We start from the raw sequence: 22,503 nt of genomic DNA on the forward strand, positions 1-22,503 counted from the left end.
AAATTAGAAATTACAAATGTTTACCTCTGTGATTGTTTTCCTTTCTCCATTAAATTTAGTGTCTAATATCTGCATAACATCTAGAAATTGTGAAGTGAAAGCAAGAGTATTCTTTGAGAATGGGCAGATGTGGTTTTACAGATCCCGAAGGATTACAAGGTTTTCTTAAAAAAAGTCTTTGTTCAAAAAACTGTTGAAGTCTAGCAGAAGAGAAATAACAAATATGTTGAGAAGTTGTAATTCAAGTATAATATTTTAATTTTTTTTTATTAGTAATCTGGGTTGGTACTGAAATACCATTTTCTCTTGAATGAAATATAAAACAACTCTGACTAGAAAAGTCTCACAGAGCTTTATTAGGCATGGATAACACCTACTAGAAATCCGTCAAGGCAGAAAAATCAAATATTAGCAGTGCTCAAATACCCAAAAGAAAATAAGTGAATTACTGTCACATATAATCTCTAAATGCATAAGCCTGAGGTCAACATGTGGGCAAGCTCACTGACAAAATTAAAAATGTGATACTATCTAGGTCAGTAACCTAAGAGAGTGCTAGCAATTGCATATACCAAAGCAAAGAAGCCTGTCAATTCCCAACTTTGAATTCTAAAATAAATGACAAATCATCTGTGCTTACAGGATTCTGAAGTGTTAAACGTTTTTTCTACAAGGAACAATCATACAAAAAATGTGACCATAGGAGACATTCCCTTATAGCCTTAGGCCAGGAGATGAAATAGACCTTCCAATCACATTTGGTCAACAGTACATTAGAACACATAACAATGTCTTTCGGTAATAACTTAAAAAAGCATGGGGCTGCAGACTGTGTAAAACAAAGTCATAATATTACATCAAGACTAGAATTAGTAGGGTCACTAGCCTATTCCTAAGCAGCAAGTAGACCAAAATTCAAATTTCCTTGACTATTATTTGTTGACTTGAATGGCAGCTAGTGTAGCCCTCTAATCAACAATCTGTGTCCTAAAGAAAAAGAGTAACACTCCCACTCAGACAATTAATGTCTTTAGTTAGTTTTTTCTCTCACAGGTAAATTTCATTCACACACACAACATACACAACATTCCAGGCATATATGCTTCACAGAATCACAAAATCACAGAATCATCTAGGTTGGAAAGGACCTTGAAGATCATCCAGTCCAACCGTTAACCTAGCACTGACAGTTTCCAACTACACCATATCCCTCAGCGCTATGTCAATGTGACTCTTAAACACCTCCAGGGATGGGGACTCCACCACCTCCCTGGGCAGCCCATTCCAACGCCTAACAACCCGTTCTGTAAAGAAATACTTCCTAATGTCCAGTCTAAACCTTTCCTGGCATAACTTGAGGCCATTACCTCTTGTCCTATCGCTTGTTATTTGGTTAAAGAGACTCATCCCCAGCTCTCTGCAACCTCCTTTCAGGTAGTTGTAGAGGGCGATGAGGTCTCCCCTCAGCCTCCTCTTCTCCAGACTAAACAACCCCAGTTCCCTCAGCCGCTCCTCGTAAGACATGTGCTCCAGACCCTTCACCAGCTTCGTTGCCCTTCTCTGGACACGCTCGAGTAATTCAATGTCCTTTTTGTAGTGAGGGGCCCAAAACTGAACACAGTAATCAAGGTGCGGCCTCACCAGTGCCGAGTACAGGGGCAAGATCACTTCCCTGTCCCTGCTGGCCATGCTATTTCTGATACAGGCCAAGATGCCATTGGCCTTCTTGGCCACCTGGGCACACTGCTGGCTCATCTTCAGCTGGCTGTCAATCAACACCCCCAGATCCCTCTCTGACTGGCAGCTCTCCAGCCACTCCTCCCCAAGCCTGTAGCGCTGCTGGGGGTTGTTGTGGCCAAAGTGCAGCACCCGGCATTTGGCCTTATTGAAACTCATCCAGTTGGCCTTAGCCCATGGCTCCAGCCTGTCCAGGTCTCTCTGCAGAGCCTCCCTACCCTCGAGCAGATCAAAACTCCCACCCAACTTGGTGTCGTCTGCAAACTTACTGAGGGTGCACTCGATCCCCTCGTCGAGATCATCAATAAAGATGTTAAACAGGAGTGGCCCCAATTCATGGCAGTTCAAAGTTTTTGGGAAGTCAAGACACTCCAGGCATGAGTGATTAACGTCATTCACATCCTGCTTGAAAAACATCAGAACAATTTTTAATGACAAGCAAAAGTGTGAAAGTACAAGTTATAATGGATATAATATATAATGGATCTTGGATATTCTTAAAGGAAATCAATTTGAAGTCGTTGCTGCTTCTAAAATAATGTTTTGTGGTATTGTGTATTGCAGTCTTTTTAACAAAAATAAAACTTAAAGGTCATGCTCGGTTCTTAGTGTTTCAACTGTTCTAGTGTCCCCAAACTGTTACAGATAATATACAAATGCAATACTCTAGACTGAAACAGAAATGTTAAGAAGCAAGAAAGCACTTAGTGTAGACTTGTTATAATTACTCAACTGAAACATAAAATTATGAAAAGCAAATGAAGTAAAACATGACAAGAAGAAATCCTGTATCAGATTTTTAGTCAATTAAGAGTTAAATTCATTTTAATAATGCACCAGAACTCAGAATTAAAGAGTACATTTACTATATGTCTATTCCTTACCAGCCTCGTCTAGAGGATTCCTGTAACACAAGACTTTATTAATTTGATACTATATATATTTCAAGAAATAAAAACCTATTCCAAAGAGAACTCTTGTTCCCTTAGTCTCATAAAACTTCATCATTTTTGCAGTGCCATTGGCAAAGATAGCAGTAAAATACGGGGAAAGATCTGAAAAGTGATAGTATCCTGATAAGCTGTAAGCACATTCTAGTGGTTATTGCACAGGAAAAAGCCTTGTGAAAGGCTGTGAAAGACAGATATATGCTGAACAGAAAGTGTAAAAAACAGTAAGTCTGGTCCTAAAACTATGCAGAATATACTTTACAGTTACTAACTGATCTCATATATGCAGTGACAGTGCCTTCTTGCCAGCATAAGTGAACATGTATCCAGGTTCCATAATCTTAGCATAGTTATGGTAACAGCGAAACAGCTTTAAAAGCAAGGGCAGAGTGAAAGTCCTTTACACTTCAAGGCTGTATTCTCTGTGCATCAGTTCTCACTGATCTCAGAAAGAGTTTTAGAAACAAGTACAGACAAGTCAAGCCTCATGTCTCCTTATATAATATTTTCAAATACTACGGATGAGTAGAACAGGTCTGACAAAGTACCACTGAACATGGAGGATGCTCTGAGGCATTAAGTAAGGTCACTGTAGTTCAGCAAATCCAAGCAAACAAATAGAGCTGCAAAAGGAAAGTGGGAGAGGAAAAACTCAAGAAAATAAAAAATGCAACTGTTAGACTGGAAGAAAAATTGACAACTCCCTGTACTCAAGCCTCAAACAATACACTCAAAACTTAAGACTTTCTCCATCACCAAGCACTTTCATATCCTTGAATTTTATAAACGATATGCAAAATTTTATTACAAAACTATAAAATAATGCAACCTGATTTACTAGAGAACTTCACAGAACTGTACTGCTCTTTGCCTTCTTCTTCATCTTCATTAACATTACAAGGATAGCTTGTGACCCCACTGTAAGTCCTCAGTAGTTACTGAGTCTGCATTTACTTACACAAGAAAAAACCTGAGTCCATAAATTATTTTATCCTTACTGCTTCCTCTTGCTCTCAACCTGCAAAATGATATATACACGCTCCATTCAGACATCAAAATTAATTAATTTTCTTTTGTGTCTATTCTTTTGTACTCCTCTCTCAAAGCACCAGTCAGAAAGATCCAGTTGTCTCAAACAGACTAATGGTACATATTTCTAAGTCTTTATTATCTTCTGTTCTTCTTGCCTTTTCCTATCGCGTATATTTCTAGTTTTATTTTTATCCCTCACGTGGCTCCCCTCCTTCCTTCCTTCCTTCCTTCCTTCCTTCCTTCCTTCCTTCCTTCCTTCCTTCCTTCCTTCCTTCCTTCCTTCCTTCCTTCCTTCCTTCCTTCCTTCCTTCCTTCCTTCCTTCCTTCCTTCCTTCCTTCCTTCCTTCCTTCCTTCCTTCCTTCCTTCCATTTTATCCTTCAGCTTTCTTTTATTTCTTATTCATCCTTTACTTCCCTTTTACTATACTTTACATACTTTTGTTTTTCATATCAACATTTGCATACCTGTAGCTGTTATCACTAAAAATTTCAAAGACAGTTTTTCTGACGTGCTTTAGAGGGAAAGCTTATAGTCACATCATCATTCACTGGAAAGAAATACGTGTTTATAACATTGATATGTTGCACAGGATATTAGCTGTCTTTATAAAAACAATACAAACTTTCAGTAAAAAAATCATATGAAAACAAACACAATTTGGTAGTTTGCTTTCTGGGTTCCTATGTCTGCTTCAGGCCCTCACTGCTTGTACTCATCTGCATAAGTAATCCTGGGTAGCAGGGCTGGAGAACCTTTCAAAGACAGCTATGGCCACCTTGCTCTAAACTTTCTTTCAGAAAGAGGAATTTCTGGCTTCCTGTCAATGGCTAGATATAGCAATACACAAAATTAACAGCACATCTATTTCTTAAAGAATAGTATTGATGCTTTTGAACAGATGATATTTGGGACTCAAAGCTGTTGCAAAGTCAGGATAGAAGTTCTTTACTTCAGCTGTTTTGAGAGTAGGTAAGAATGCATCCAATGGCAATACTTTTGTTTTGAAGATATTTCCCATGGCATTCTCCTTTAGGATCTCGTCAGTGCATTCTTACACCCATATAAATTTTAGGCAAATCACTTTCAGCTATAAAAAGAATAATTTTACAACAAATAGTCTAATAACTTGAAATTAATATACATATCTCACACATACACATATACATTCAAGGATGTCTAAAGATACCACAAAAATATAAGATTCTGGGTCAAGTGTGCACTATCTTCATTGGAAAAGTTTTATTTTAGATAATCCTTCCCTCATTTCTTTCTTACTTCATGTTTGATTCTACTCCTGCTTCCTAACCTCAGAGTTTTCCTTCAATATACATTTTAAACAGAAAATGGTAGTTTTTATTAAAAGATTAAAAGAAACCCAAACATATTTGGAAGATCAAGAACATTAAGCAAAATGAAGAATTTAAATATTTCAGTTTCATTATACAGCAGCACCATTTTATCAGAAATAGAGTTTGAATGCCTCATGTCTCCACCATTCAACATAAATCTGATTTCACAAAATGGAAAAACAGACCTCCACACCATACCCTATTTCAACTCAAGCTGAGACCAGAACTGAAATTGTAGCCACAACAGGCAACTGAGCCAACAAAGAAAATGACAATTGTAGATACCTGACTGGCAACACCTCTTGTTCATTTTGTATCAAAAAAACTTTTTAAAAATGAAAACAAATGTAAAATTTGCAACAATTAAGTTATTCAGGTTTCACTGTAGAACTTAAAAATTAAAATTACAATAGTCAAGGAGCTGATAACTATGGTGTTTAGGTAGAATGTGAACCGAGGTTCCAGACTTCTCTGAGATGAACAGAGCACAGACAGGCAGGTGAACAGCCCACATTCAGTTGAGTGCTCTAATAATTAGGATAAATGGTGCAAATGAAACATTCAATGTCATGTTACTAAAAACAAACCCATGAAATGATTTTTTTTATTCCAGTACAGAATGAGAAAATGCTTTAATGTTGAAAATTTACCTTAATTATTTTTTACTGAAGAGTAGATTAACAGATAGAAACTTTCACTATCATCTGGGAGATTTTATGATTAAGTATTTCAGCTTCAGTAGGTTATTAAAAAGTCTACATTTACCATAGGATCAAAATATTGTAAAGAATGACTTCTCGTTTCCAATCCCCAACAACAGCCACAGAGGCTTTTGTCACACAACCCTGCTTTGATTCTAGATGTACATTGTTTTCACTGAGCTATGCTGTTCAGACAGTTAGCACTCAATATCTAAGTCTAGCCTGCTGTTACTCTTTAATGCTCCTGCTCCCAAAAACCAGACATATGTTCAGTTATATTTAGAGCATAGTTCAACAAAATATTTAAGTGTATGTTGAAATCTATTGCTGTGAGTTATGTACTTAAATAACTTAGAAGATATGGGTTTTAAAGTATTTCTCAGGTTTTATACAGACAGTATTCTTCAGCTTTTATATGAAATTCATGGGTTTTTAAACAAATGCATTTATCAAATCTGGTCCTTTCAGTTAACACTGCTGAGAAGAAAGCATGAAGAGTAAATACTTGCTGACATACTGCAAATCACAGCCAAAAGCTGGATTTTTTAATCTCAAAATCAACACATAACCACACACAACTATAAAAAGAGGGGATGTATAAACTAATGAAGATTAAGTCTGAAGAGCTATTAATTGCATTGCACTTACACCTATACTCACCATGATTTATCTTTCATTTTGATACATATAACAAGGGAGGAAAGAAGTTGTCTCTGGTCTCATAAGCTGATCAGTCTAAACAGGTTCCTATAAAAAGTAATTGGAAGCATTTGTGAATTTATAGAAAACAATATTCTTCTCATAGGGTTCTTCTGATTTTACTAGAAATGGAGTTCTGGAAAAGACATACAGGGCCAAATCAAATGTCTTTATGCCTCTGGCAGAATCATTACTGAGTTGGGTAATTGGGCTCAGTATAGAGCTCACAATAATAGTTAGGTTTCTTAGACCCTAAACATGGAGATGTCCATTGACAGATGGCACAGCTCATAGAGGATATGCAGACAAAAATGGAGGAGTGTGAAATCCCACCATTTTTTCCAGAGTTTAAGTAACCTCAGTCGATTCCTTCATCAGGAATCACAACAATTCTTTCAGATAAGTAACAAAAGCAGCCACCCACTCTTAGGTTGTGACCGTGATGCCACATCCTATGTGTACAGTGCTCCTCATTCTCCTCTTAGAACTGCTTTTACTGCTCAGCAAAGAATTTAAGGAACAGGGTAAGTAAACATATGAAACTGTCATTTTGGTAACCCAGTAGTTATGGCTGACAAAATACTTGATATAAGTTCTTGCTGCAACAACTGTGTGTATGGTTTTATGCAGTGACGTTTAAAACAAGGACTAATCATTCCTGAAATAAAACGTTGAGTTGAGTTGTTTATCTTATGGTCTTTATGAATTGTTCATGGTTCATAGATTTGACATGTATATTACAGCCCAATTCATGAATGTAGGAGAGAAACTCATCTTTATTTTGTTTACAGAAGGCAATATCTTAATGTTGGAAATTTTACTACTATTGATATCGCTGCTGTGATTATCACTGTTTTATGAATTAAAGACTTCCAAATTGTCTCACTAACCATAAAACCATGGTTATACCTGGCTTGCTGTGTACTTATGTCCACCATCCCATATGTTCCCTCTGCCTATTTTCATTGAGATAAAACAAGAGCTCACCTTCATCCTATCCTTACAACAACCCCACCACAATTCTTCTGTTCTCCTCTGGCAGTTCCCCATCCAGTAACAATAATGTCAGGTTCTCCTTACATCCACATCCCCTGCTTGTTATAATTTAGCTGACTTTCATCATCAAATCCTCCCTACAATACCCTGTTTCCTCTAGCAATAGTTCCTCTGGCTTCAGTACTACTAGCTCCCTGCATTACTTTTTTGTATATGAATAAAGTTAGTCAAAATCATTGCAATGCCCCATCGCTGAGTTACATCTATTCCTTTACTAAATGAGGCTGAAGAAGTCTACAAGGTCCAGAAGTTATTAGGAGCATTGGTAGACATAGTGCCACTGCACAGGTTCCAGTTTCCTAGGAGGCTGAAAAAATGTTCATGACTGATTAGCAAAAACATATTACTGGAGACATCAATGTTTGTATATTCATGTTTCTCTAGGCAAAACATTTTCTGTTGCAAAGGTACCTTGGACTCATGGTACAAAAGGTAAAAATGGATTAATTCAAAATATTTTGATGCAGTGTTGCTGGGAAACTCTTTATCACGTTGTTAATTAGGTCAATGGTTGTCATGTATCTGTACTGTAGTAAGAAATATGTTTCTTTTTTTTTTTGTATTCCAGCAATAATCATATGTATCTTACATATACTCATATGCATGTTGGTGATGCACACTCAGTTTCCATACTATAGGGATGCATGCTACAGGTATATCAGTTTTAAAGCAAAAAAAACCCAACAGATTGATTCTGTCTTGAATCTGAAGTGGTACTCAGACATGTTAGTCCAGTTAGTAACACTGCCTGCTGTTTAGGTTCAGCTTGCAATGTGGTTTCATGGAATTTTAAACCACATCTTTCTCTCATTTGAATAGGGACTTTCCTCATCTGAAAATAAATTATTCTTTGAGATATTTTGGTGAGAGAAAAAAGTTTCCAAGGATTTCTCATACATAAAATATATCAAGTCCATGTGAAATGCCTCAAACAGAATAGTCAGCTTGTAGCAGAGGCTTTCAATTTTACCTTTTATTCTCTGCAATAGTTACAAGCAGTTTTTCCCTTCTTTTCTGTATTTGAATGGCATATTTCATTTCACACATCCATTGCTTTCTCCCCAGCACTGTAATTCAGCTAAAAGAAAAAGCTTAGTATTTGAAAATGTCAGCTGCCCAAAAGATATTTGGAAGTCTGTGAATGTTAACCTTTCTAACATTTGCTTAAAGTCATCTGAAATTAATTTTCCTCTCTGCCTTCCCGTATCTAAATAAGGAGCAAGAACTATTCTAAGATGCCTATTTAAGCAGAAATTGATACAAAGTGTATGATCTCTTTGAGGAAAACAGGCCTCCTAATACATGTAAATAACTCCCATTCACATTACCAGAACTGCAGAAGAACAGATTTTCTCCCAAGATTATTATTCAGTAAATTAAAGTCATGCTTGCCCCTCTCAGTTCCTTTTACTTACTCTCATAAAAAGTATCTGATGTTCTGTGCACACCTTTCGTATCAGTTCACTGTGCATAAAATTAAATGACTAGATAGAGATATATAAATAGCTTTAATCTTAGAGCTCAGGATATTTGTTTTAACCATTGATTATCAATTCATCAAGTCAAGATTACTGGCAAAGATATAAATCCTGAAGAAAGCTTTGAAATTATTATCATTTCAAATAAGGCTTTACAGTTTAACCACAAAACACAACTGAACAACAGAGTAAAATACCTCAATTTATTGGATCATCATTAACATGAATCTGAGACTGTGTATTATATGTTTGATTGCATCCTCTCTATATGAAGTAAAATGAAACTGCAGATCTGATTTAAAAAAAAAAACAACCCACCATGTAATGATTTCAAAGAAATACAACAGAGCTACAGTTGTTTGTAAAGAAAAAACAAACAATGATCTTAAAATGATTTATGCTTCAAGCAAGTAACTTTTTGTTACTGATACAGTTTGTTCTCTCTATCACAACCGGGTTTTTAAAACTCTGCTCCCAAAAATAAATAGCATTTTCTTGACATAAATAGGTCCCATTTGGATAAAATGAAATGAGTCTTCGGAGGCAAATCTGGATTTATTTTTTTTTCCCTCGGTGGTCTTGAGAAAAGGAAAAGTTACACTCTCTCCCATTGATATATAATCATAGCCTCCTGCAGAAAAATTGCTCTGGACCACATAAATGGAAAAATGACCATGGCAATCAGGGCTAATATTAGACAATGTGAGGCTACAATGAACACTGGCATATAGTTCTTCTTTTTTCCTTCTGAAATACTTACCCTCCTCTTTTTCTTTCAAAACCACATCTGAGCTTCATCCAGAACTCCACATCATCCATCCCATTTTCACACATCATTATCTTCCCAAAACATGCTAGAGCTTGATGTCTAGCCTCCCACCTCCACTGTCTTACCACACATCCATCTACTCAACCCATGATGGGTACATCCCAGTCCTTCCCCAGGAGAAAGCAGAGTTTCCCTTTTGCACAGCTAAGTACTACCCTCCCTGTCAGGAATTCCTTCTATTCTTGACAGGAGATTTGGCACAAGGGACATCTGTACCTATATGTAGGATCTTATCCTGTGCTACTATTTTGAGAATAGTAGCAATTGTAAGGCTTTAAATTAGGGATGGCAACATTCAAGGTCCTTTTCTAGGATTCAATATACACTCTTCAGCATTAATATTCACTTTCCAAGAACCCCTGCTCCATGCTCCCCACTGATGCAATCTATCAGACTTAGATTCTTCATGGACAAGGACAGTGTTCTGAGGTGATCAAATTCAACCTGGGCCTGGTGGTAGTCAAAATCTAAAAACATTGTTCTTCATAATGTCACTTACATGGTTTGCATCAATCACATTCACAGCATCAGGCAGGCCTTCATCCAAGCTGAACTCAACTCTAAATAAGCAGTAGGGCACTCATGAACACAATCTACTACCAGATTCAAGATATCTGATTTCCTTCAGCTCTTAGGTCTTCCAACAGAGACATGTTAGCTTACATGTTCCTCAAAAAACATTAGCCTCCATGTTATCAGAGTGCCAGTGTGCACTGCGAACAGTACCCTCCTGCTGTTCTGGGCTATACACCCATGTCTGGATACTTGCAGTTTTCAGCCAAGTCTGAACTCCTGTGAAAATAAAGATGGATGCATACTTTCAGGCAACTAAATGCTGAAGGACTCTTAGGGACATTTTATCATGCCTGCATCCCTAAAACCATGAGGATTACCATGGCTTATTATACCTTGCTTCATTTCTGAGAGGAGTCTGGAGAACCATACCATGTGCATGAAATCAAAATATCTAGTTCAACTTCATAAAGCCTGGGGCAACTGCTGCCAGCTCCCTGGTACTCAGGAAGGAAGACAAATGAATGTCACCATGAAACATATGAATGTGCCTAGGTAGTCTGGACACAGCACCACTGCAGCTGACACCTATGGCCCTGAAACTTTATCTGCTGATATGCTTTCCCAGAACAGGAAGTACACTCTGCTTTTCCCATCCACACCAAAAATACCAGGCAACAAAACCAGATTAATAGAACAGGCCCCTACATCTGCCACACAAAAGGCTTTTTATTTTTTAATCAATGCACACAGGTAGATGATGTGAGGTCACGACTCCCCTCCCATGTGGGATCAATACACACATGTGCAATGTAAGCTGGGCCCTCCTTCCAAACCCTCAAAACCTCTCAAGGGGAAAAGGTCAATGGTATTTTGGCCTCCCCACTGCACCTGGAGGTTGACCCAGTCACAGTGGAGGTAGATTTCAGACCAGTCTGATGTGACAAATGTTGGTCAAATAGCAACATGCCAAATCAGAAAACCCTCAAGACAGGTAGGTGACCAGCACTTCTCTGTTGCTGCTTACTTCTTTTATCTATGCACTTATGTAGCTGTGAGCTCCTGAGGGCTCGTGCCTTCCAAGAAAGCTGCCCATTCACGCAGAGGAGTATAACTGCAGGGAGGGAGAGAAAGAAATGAGTCTCACAAGTTTCCAGAGAAGACAATTACAGCACAGCACATAGTATCAAAATGCAAATTGATTTACAATAAACCATCCTAAAAGGCTAGTGTAGCTTAAAATTCAAGCACTAGTTAATCTGTCATTGACTTATAGGATCAGCCAGTCTGGCTGGGAAAAAAATAAAGAAGAGGAGGGAGGGGGAAAGAAGGCACAATCTGTCTATCTGCATCAGGAACATGATACATCAGCCTGACTGCTGAACTGAGGTGAGTGATAGTATCTGTACATCTGTCTTGCCCCTGGGTCTCCTGTGATACTTCACTTACATCCCAGATGTTTCTAGGCCTTGGTAGGGCTTTGGCAATGATTTTATAGTCAAAGGTCTGATAAAGGTGGATATAGCATATATACCTAGCTATACCAAATAGCAATTTTTTAGAGTTTCTTTTCTGCAGGCCTCAAGATTTTATGGATTAGAATTGGAATACCTTGTCCCTTGGACAGTGGCCATCAGGGCTGAGCTTCCAAATGCCAGGAAATCGTGAATGTCGTGAAGCCTGGGGAAGCATGAGATTTCACCTTTTGAAACCAGTGCCTTGGTCCCGTCTGGACCTCAGCAGTCGGTCCCTGACATGACACTGTTGAGTGAAGTTCTCTGTGACTACAATGTAGAAATTAAACAGCCACTCCCGACTGTAGCCAGGGAAGAAAACTAAATTAATGTAGGGTGAATGACTTGAGCCCAACATCAAAAAGTGAAACAGAAAGTGATCCAACTTGTAATAAATATTCTCAAACCCTTAGCCACTTAACCTGAAAATGTACAGGAAAGATTGATGGGTAAACCCCGTATACAGAACTTCAGCTAAGTCTGACCCCACAAAGTCCCTGAGATGTGACGGCTTATCAGAAAAAAAAAATATATCATCCTATGCAGCTTTATCTTTCCTTCTCTGTCACACTCTTTCTCTTTCCCAATATAGTTAGCTCTTCTGAACATATTGGTAGTTCTTTTTCCTTTTCATGGAGTTTCAAATGATGCTTTCTAGAATAAATATTGTAATTCTCTTTCGGGTTATTTGCAACGTAAATGGTGTTTAATCATCAGCAGAGATGATTTGGCCTGACATTTTCAAAACTGATTTATTGCATTTTTTACACTAAAACTGGACCACATTCTAATCTCAAATATGCAAAGGCCCATGGTTGCGCCAGTGATTGTGATCCCAGAGCCTATATATTGCAGCCTACTCTGCTTTCTATAAGTATTATTTATTACCCATTTCTCAGAGAAATGACATCCCCAAAGCAGAAGGTTCTCTTCACCAGGATCCTGTATGTAACCTGTATGTATGAATTCAATAAAAATCTTAAACAGGCACAGTATATAAAAATTAATTGTCAAAATCTCTGAAGCTGTAGATGGCAAGGGACTGACAAATAATTTACTTTTCATTTACAAAGTTGACAAAACTTCTGCCCTGGAATTTAATCACCATTAACAGATTGTTTTGTTTGTTTGTTTGTATCTTGTGCCTGTAAATATATGTAATTAAGTCATATAGAAAGGCACTATGTCACTATAGTGCTTACAGATATGCCTAACATCACATGTTTTATGAAACAAAGATACTGGCCATTCTACGAAATGAAAACAATTTAGGTTTGAAATAGCTCTTTAAAAGATTGTTATCTGTTCTGTATAAATAATTGTACCAACTATATCTCTGTGTTATGATTACGGAGATTTTTAAAACTTAGATGGGACAGTTTTGTTTCATAATGGGTAGCTGTTTTTATTCAGCACAGAATAAAATCTACAAGTTCAATTCAATAAATGACACCAAGCTTAGCTATTTCATAATATCAGAATGGGTTGATTTTGATTTACTGTCCCCTTTTTCATCTACTTTTCAAATACATGGGGGGAAATGATAAATAATTTTTTTCTCTACAACTGACAGAAACACAAATTTCCCTGATTGCACTGGTACAATGTCACATGCCAATCCTGAAACTCCTTTCAGGTCATACTGAGACCAAACACAAAGCATGATAAAACTCATTTATATGGAAGAAAACAGCATGGGTTTTTTCTTGTCAATGGGAAAAGTTAATCACAAGTGCAAGTATATACTGAAATGACTTTGAGATATGAGGTGACAAAATAGATTCATACAAAGGACTTTAGAACCAACAAACCAAACCCCTTTTCTTCTGTATCATTATTACAATTATTATAATTTTATTATCAAAAAACAGGCATTGATGATTATTTGCCTCATTTTTTCCTTTCCTGGTTTTTGAGACCTTACGGCGGCTTTTCTCAGTCTGTAAGTGGAAGTGGCATCAGGGATGTGCCTGGTGCCCAGGGCTGGGGCTATCTGATGCCCGCGGCTGCCCTGCTCCTGGTTGGGGAGGTGAAACAGGCTGCAGTTGCCAGGTCCTGCCCTAGCACCTCATGGGGGACCCTGCCACTCCAGGCAGCCCAGCCCCAGGGAGCAGCTGGCCCACGCAGACAGAAACCTTTTTTTGGTGGGGGCCTGGGAATGAGGGATTAATCAGCTGAATTTACTCTCCCCACAGACCTGTGATCATTACCTCCAGAGCCAGGGAAACAGGAGGGCACACAGGCAGGGTCATGGTGCTGCTCTGACAGCCTTTCAGCTTCTCTTCCTCCAAGACGCAAAATAAGAAAGGTACAAGATACGTCTGAGCTAATGGTTTGCTCTTATGAAAGAATTAAGATTTAGAAAGCCCTACTCCCACCCCATCCCTTCCTCTCTGTCTTTGGCCACATGCTCCCCCTATGTTCTGTTGATCTTGCAGCTCACTGTGTCCCTACACAAATTGATGTAATTGTCTATTCAGTAAAACACAAGAGGAAAGGAGGTGAAATTAATATAGAACTTGTAGATCTTCACATTGTTACCAGCATCACAAACACTGTAATGATCACCATCATCATCTTGCACTGCTATGAAAAGATGCCACCTTGTCTCTGCCTTGTCTCCCACTTTTTTTTTTTTCCCCTCACAGAGCTTGTGCAGCCAGGCAGGAATCTGAATCTGAAAATTAACTACTGCTAAAAGAAACCCACCAATTATGTCAGTTTTATCTTGCATCAGTTGCCTGATCCAGTTCACTGCATGGTCAGATGAATGTGCTTGCAGGTGCAAAATGTGTATCTGTGCCGGCCAGGGGAGAGGAAAAACCACCTCTTTCAGAAGCCATCTCAGTTTATAACAATCTAAAACGTGACAGTCCAATGAAAAGTGAGGTAAGCAGAGTACTAGTCATGTATTCTTAAAGAGTAATGAGGAAGGATACGTATCCAAGAGGCTTAGGAAAATGTGGTTAGACATCAGCATCTCATTACAAGCCTAAGGAAGAGTCATATATAAATTTCAAGTGTGAAAATCTGCACAGTCTACTCAAAATGATGATATTTAATCACACTGATATCAATCAAAGTGATATGAATAAGTTCAAGTGTGTGTTTCTTATTTTATGGACGAAGCATGTAACAGAGATTGTTATGGGCAGTGGAAAACCTCTAAGCTCTACTGAGAAGTTAATACTTGTCATGATAGTGGAAGGCAGACAACCTTTAATCCTCATCTGACTGCTCTTGTTCAGATTTTCTGAATATTGGACTTTGATAATAACAGCAATAACAAGACGTTTAGAATACTACCCTCCTTCCTGCACTTTTATGATAAAATTAGATTTTCCGCTGATGACTTAGGCAAGATTTTGTTGTAAAACATAAACAAAAAGCTCTCAGACCCTTCTTAAACTGATTTCTTCCAGACAATCTCTCAAAGATTTTTTCATCCAACATACCAACACCAAATATGATTTTGCATCCTTCCAAGTATACCTTCTTCTATGGTGAAATGTCTGTCATCAGGCCTTGACTTCAAACAGTTCACACATAGCTCTTGCCTGCAGACAGTGCATGTTCTGCTGTGCAGACAAGCCCAATGAACCAGATCCTCAGATAGTAATTTCTTCAAATAAGAAGTTTACTTATGAAACAAATTTTATACAGAAATAAGTATGAGAGAGCTGAGTAGCAATTTTAATGTTGGGTGATTTGGAAATACAGTGAAAATGCCTTAAAAACTGATAAAGAGAAAAAAAGTATGCAGAGTTTTTTGAAATCTATTTTGTGGAAAAATTGAAATGGTCCAAAAAATTTTGAGTTGCCTGTGGGGTTAGTTAAAATTAATAGTATTAACTAAAACTGTGAAATAAAAGTCACTTCAAACTGAGAAATTATAACCTTTAATTTTGAAACTATCAAACTATTTTTATTCCCTTTTTTCAAAATCATAAATTTGTTCAAATTCATAAATATTCACAAAATTAACTACTGCTGAGTTTTCATATTTTGTCAGAACAAGTTTAGAACAAACATTGCACTCATTTTTAATACTCTGCTGTATTAGAGTATTTAATACTCAATGCTATTAGGTACAAACTACAATCTTGTACACTCCAACAATCCGTGAACGAAATAATGACAGTAAAATTGAAATGTAAAGTGTGCATCAAATGGTGAACTATTTTGTACAACCAAAAGTGAATCAGTTTTTCTCCATAAAGCACACTATTATACCGAATGAGGTAACTGACTGAACACTTAGAGACAGAAAATAAAACAGAGAATGACCTTATACAGATTGTGTTTCAATTCTAGGCATTTTCGGATAGGTTTGGCTAAAAACATGGGCAATCTTTGTGAAGTTCTTCAGTTCTATTTGAAGAAAATAATCATAAAATATTACATAATATAAACAAGACATGATTTCTCTTTTATGAAGTCTCATTTCAGAGCATTCAATATGTTAGTATTGTATTTAGCAACAAATTCTGCCTCCTAACTTCTGATAATGATGTCAAGTGAAGAAAAGCAGAATAAAAGACAAGTTCCCAGCTGTCGCCTGAACTTCAAAGCACAGTACTATATGTACTGAGTATTTTATATCATAAAAATCTTTGCAATAAATTCATGCATTCACATACTTAGAAGCACTGGAAACTAGAAATTTCTACTAAGCTTTTATTAAATTCCTTACCAACACTTTAAAAGGAAATAAGTCAGACCCTGTGTTTGTCCGTATATTTGTGCACACATTGCTTTTTTTATGTTTGAACACATGGATGAAAGCTAAAACAAAATGATCAAAGCTTTCTCAAAATAGGATGCCTCAGCTAAAGATTTTCCCTAGACTGTGCAGAGCTGCAAGGTGGGCTCCTTGCTGTTAAGGCCACCTGTTCATACTGTTGGAGTATAAGTTTGCACTAACACTTCCATTATAACATAAAGCTGTATGATTTGTGTTATTTAGTCAATGATAATGAAGACAAGCATCAGAAGACCTATGAAGTAAGTATGTTTCCTGAAATGACAGACACTTTCACTCAATCATGAGAAACGCAGTCCACCTTCAGCTGTTGGGGAATAGATTTTTGGTTTAATGATTTAATAGTGCCACCCTCCTCAGAGTTTTAGGGAAGAAAACATTGTTTCTAACTTGGTATTGGGGTCCTGTAGAGTGGAACGGATGCTCTGTCAGATCATTCTAACCCAGGCATCTGTTGTATGGTTGTGGTCTGTGAGCATCAGGACTCAGTGATCCATATGTCACCTTCCTAGCCTATATTTTCATACAGAAACAGTAATTACAGTTGAATAGTCAAAGATTGAGCAAATATCCTGTAAGTAATAGTACTGAAGATTTTGTTACTACCAAAGAAATTTGGCTATCAACAGGGAATGGAATAGAGTTCACATATGAAAGACCTGTAATGATTTAAATGAGTACATACAGGAGAGATTTACTTGACAATAAAGAAGTTATACATCTGTTCTGGCTTTCAGTCTTCATGCAGTATATATGAGACACAGAAGTTTTAGAAGTTTGTCAAAAGAAATTAAATCAAACATCTCACAACACGTTATTTCCCTTCAACTTCTCACTTTTAATTGACCTTTTACTGCCATAAAGTCTTAGTGTAAAATTTTATAAAAACACTGAACTGCCTATTTTGCATTATGGCTTCTGGAACCCTGAAAATTAGATAAGAAGAGTGTGATCCTGAATTATTTAAGTTGAAACTCAGTTTTAATCTACTTTAGTGTACAAAAATTATTTCTACCAGACATATTTGCAATGAATAAAATGGTACACATAATTCAGTGCAAATGGACACAGCAATTAAAATGTTATACAAGTGTCACTGGGAAATCACCATCCTGATGAAGTAGTTGGAGGTATTTATATCAGCTAAGCTTTATTTGGAAAACACTGCAATTTGACTGTGGTATATGAAAGATTACAGAAGTTACTTTTACTTATTTACTTACAACACTCTTAGTTAAACCCTGCCAATTTAATAGGCAGATTTTCCTGACTTCATTGAGTCTACACAAGGGGAATGGTGCAATTGGCATTTACAGGTGTGGTCACATGTCTATCTTAAAAATAGGAAAATTAAGCTAAATTGCTAAATGGTATGTAGCACTTATTTGATTATTAGCCATTAATAATGATTTTTTTTAAATTTTAAGTAAGTTTTATTTTTGTAGTGCCAAACATCAGACAAACTCTCTTTTCAAAAAATAGAAAAAAAGGAAAAATGTAGGGAATTACCTAGCAATTGAGGATGTGACTTTTCAGGATGAAAGTTAGTTACTTATAGCATAATTTGAACCAACCTCCTATAACCCATGGGCTTCAAATCTGTTCTACAATATCAGCCTATACATATGAAAAATGTAAAATTCCTTAATGACAAAGAAGCTAAAAGCAGGATGACATTATAGAGCAGCAATTGGTTTGCTGGGGGCCAGAGAGAAATGTCACAGTTAAGATTCTGAATTCTTACTCTTGTCTCCTTGCTAATTATTTTCTAACTTCACTACAGTTCTGTGCTTTACTCTTGCAGGTTTCCTAGTGGCTTAAAGTTCAGTTTAGATTATCACGTGCTGGTACTCGTAATCACCATGGGCTTCACATCTGTGTTAAGAGGGAAAATAGTCAGAGGCCATAATGTAGAAGGCAATGGAGGAAAAAGCTAGCCAGAAGGACACTTCATAGGCCAAACAGGCCTTGCATTTCAGCTGTATGTTGGAGGATAAACTGACACTTATTTCTACTGCAGAATTCTCCTGTCTGGTGTCTTGATTAAAGTCTCTATTTGGAAAATAAAAACAACAGAAAATCCACCATAGAAACCTCAGTTTGCTCATTAGGTCACAAAAGACTTTTGTCTCTGTTTAAATGATAGTTAACAAGTAATAAATCATAACAAAACATTTCCCTTAAAAACAATTTGTGCAGTGAAGCAGTTAGCTACAACAACCCCTTAGCTAAAAACAGCTGGGACTCAGACTCCATAGTTTTAATTAATAAATTAGCAAATGTCATGTAAAATATATTAAAAAGATATTTCACAATTAAAAGTAGTTGCATTTATTCAGAGGGAAGTGAGAGATTTTTACAAGTTAGTACACTAATGAGTTTATCAAAAACTAACAGTGTTAGACAACATGAAAAATAATGTGTTCCATTCACTTGCAGGAGTTTTTTGCACAAATGAGGTCTGAATATGGGGAAGAAAAAAATGTAGCATATAGGAGCTCTTAAAATCATTATGAGAAGAGATCCCCAAGAATTCCTAGCAAATTTTCAGTATAAGTCTCTCCAGAAGAAATAGTACTTAAAGATATTTAGTTCTCTGTATACTGAAGAAATAACTAGTCTTCATAAGTGTCCCTTTTGACTAGAGGGGAAAAAAAGGTACTGATGTACTGAACAAAAGGTCATATCATAGCTTTGCAAATAAAGAACATTTACCTCTGGTGTTCTGCATCAAGGTGTTGAGAGCCACTAACTGGTTTTGCCATTTTACTCTAAAATTAATAATTTTGACAAACTTACAAAAATTAGATATTACATGGAGTTTTCAAAATCAGACTGTGGGAGTTTAAGTCCCACTGAAAGTCAATGGGGTCTGATTTTCAGCTGCTTAAATTTTAGTGAAAAATCTTCCCTTAGTACAAGTGTGTCTCCTGCCATATCTATGCTTTTATGCAATTACAGAAAACTGGTTGATCAAGCAGACAAATGGAAAAGAATCTATAGAAAAAAATATAAATCACTTAAATAATTAAAAATAATACAGGTTACAGATTTGGGGGTTTTTATTTATATCTCCCTATTAAAACAGTGTATGCACTCAACAGCAGCAAAAATCAGTCATAAGCAGTACTTCTAACCATGCCCATTCATACTGAGTATACACCAAATCCCAAACTCCACAGTTGTTCAAAATGAGACTTCATCTATTACCTAATCTCTGAATCTCTCTAATCTGAAAAAGATTATGTTCAAATTATATTCAACATTATCACTCCAAAGTCAGCCAACTCAATCTAGTTGAACTCTTTGAAAAGTTCTGTAAATAAAAAAATGGCAGTCCTCTAGAATTTTAACTTACATGTGCAAGAAACAGCAAAATTAGGGAAAGTATCTTTATTTATCAAATTAGATGTTTTTAAATTATTGACTTGGAAATTCAGTGATGAAAAATATTTCCAGCCCTTCTCCAGCACTTTCCATCAAAGAACATGTTTTTATGTTACCAAACAACAGAAATGCAGTTTATGTCTTCAGAGAGTTAGAAAAAGTTTATTCAACACATCTTTTGATTTTGTACTCAGTGATGAAGGTATGCAATTTCATAAATGTATAATACATTTTTACAAGATGTGTGTTCCTTCCCTAGTTTCAGCTACATCTATAGGTGGTCTTTAACAATAGCTTTATTTTTTTTCACTGACTTGCTGTGTAACAAAAAATATTTGGGTACTTATTCCTGTGCAATATATATATCACTTGCTGTTACCAGTGCTTGTGAAACTAAACATTTAAAGGAGTTTTTGCCATGACTCCCACTATTCAACATGCTGCAGTTGTAGATCAACAGCAAAATTGTCTGCATATTCCTAAAGTAAAATTAAACCTTGAGTTTATCAGTAAAAGGTAGAATTCTAGTTTTATTTTAGATTTTCATATTTTAAATTTACTGAACTAACCTGAAAGTGAACTGTGCAGGGAGAAATCCACAAGCTTCATAAATATAAAATATATATTTTAAGGATTTGAGTGGTAGTTTCTGCAAGTGATCTCAAGGCATGTTGTTACAAACAGACCTGAAATCACCATTATCAGTTCCTGAAAGTAAACAAGGCTGGGGAAGGAAGTAATAACTCCTTTCTTCATGACCAGAGAGAACAAAGAGCCTATATTTTCAAAAAGAACATTTATACACCGTGCAAGGTCCCTCTTTTGCTTTCAAAATTTGCAACTTCATGCTTTTTGGTGTGTTTTGTTTTTTTTTTCCCTATGAATTGTAGCAATCCCTGTAAACTCAAAGACAGAATGATACTCCTATAAATCTATCTCATCGAAATGTCAATGGATCATACCATATCTTCTAACAATGCAGGTTTTGACCTCAGGATATTTCAGTTTTCTGCAGAGACCTCTTCTACACAGCATGCTTCTTTTAGAGGCCTCAGCATATAAGTAGAATTTATAGCAGAATCCTATTTTTTTTCTCTTAAAGACTGTGATACTGTGAAAGAAAAAATATAATAAGTAAAACACATTTCAGACTTCTGCATAACTGAGTGCTGTGTTTCCTTGTCTTTAAAGTCAAGTTTAATAAAAAAATTAAAAAAAAAAAACCAAAACCCAACCCACTTTAAAAGGAAATAAATTTCTATTAGATTACAAACAAAAAAAAATTTAGAATTGGGACTTAAAACTCATACAAGAAGCATAACAGTGCATAGTTTAAAAGGTCATTGTTACAATTTTTGATTGTCAGATTACACACAGGGTCAGTGACCTCCAGCCTTCAGTCTTTCATTAACATCAACATAAAACACACTCTGAAGCACCTCCTTTCAATTATGTAATACCCCGCTTCTGTTTGGTTTTACACTCAGAAAAATAAATAAAACTGTTCTTACTAAAAAGACACACAATAAGTAGGCTGTTTCTAAAGCATACTCTGAACCCCTATTAGTGTTATTAAAATTTATATAAGTTCACTGAGAAGGAAAACACACCCCAGTGCAGAAGGTGGCCTAGCCATCTGAGAAGCATTACAGAAAGTGGTAGACACCAGCCTGGTCGGAAGCACTGTGAAACAAAGTTTTATTTTCACCTGTGGAGTCCATGGTGTTCAGTGCTTAGTGATGCTTTAATTGCATCTGTGCCCCTTTCAAGTGCTGGTATTAAAAAGTTTACAGCATCCCACATATAACAGGTATTCTTAAGAATATTAACTTACAGTCTGTGTGATAAGTTTGATGATATCTCCAGCTTCCTTTAATCACAAACTCAGCTACAAGTATAATACAGAAACTTCAACCAACCACTTATTACCCATAGTCATTGCAATAAGTACCAAAGGTACAAAGGTAAATCAGATTTAAAGGGGGGTTTTTTGTTGTTTTTTTGGGGGGTTTTTTTCCAAAGGTAGACCTCAAATACCAAAAGTAGAACTCTATTATGTTACAGACATGAAAATAAAATAAATATTCTGCAAGTTCCTGCCTCAAAGAGCAAAAAGTATGTGTATGCAACAAAGGAAAAGAATAGAAAAAAGAACTACTATCCACATTTCATAAATCCTAAATTTAGACCCAGTGAGATTCTGTAACCAGCTAAATATTTACTAGAATAGGATAATAAGGTGGAGTTCTCATGTCAGTAAGTACAAATGAAAAATCTATCATCCTGGCCTAGATGCCAGATCCATAAAGAGTCATAAGCATTGGTTTACTAAATTCCATGACTTCTACCTAGTCATGCATTAGACTCAGTTTACTTTAGAGGTTGTAATCACCAAAGACGTTCTGTGTCACAGAAATCAGCCACAGAGAAATGTTGAAGAAACCCTTTTGTAGGGCCTAGGTACTTAGACATATGTGTTTTAAGGAGTGCTATCA

At 36.5% G+C, this 22,503-nt stretch overlaps 1 protein-coding gene across 1 annotated transcript in view; it reads right to left on the reverse strand.

Moving 5' to 3' along the window:
- The window catches only part of GPC5 (glypican 5), a 751,613-nt gene that overhangs the window by 368,425 nt on the left and 360,685 nt on the right, over window positions 1-22,503 (reverse strand). The gene's annotated exons all lie outside the window — the stretch shown is intronic.

Source organism: Strix uralensis, chromosome 2, assembly GCF_047716275.1.
Source record: "Strix uralensis isolate ZFMK-TIS-50842 chromosome 2, bStrUra1, whole genome shotgun sequence".
Taxonomy (NCBI): Eukaryota; Metazoa; Chordata; class Aves; order Strigiformes; family Strigidae; genus Strix; species Strix uralensis.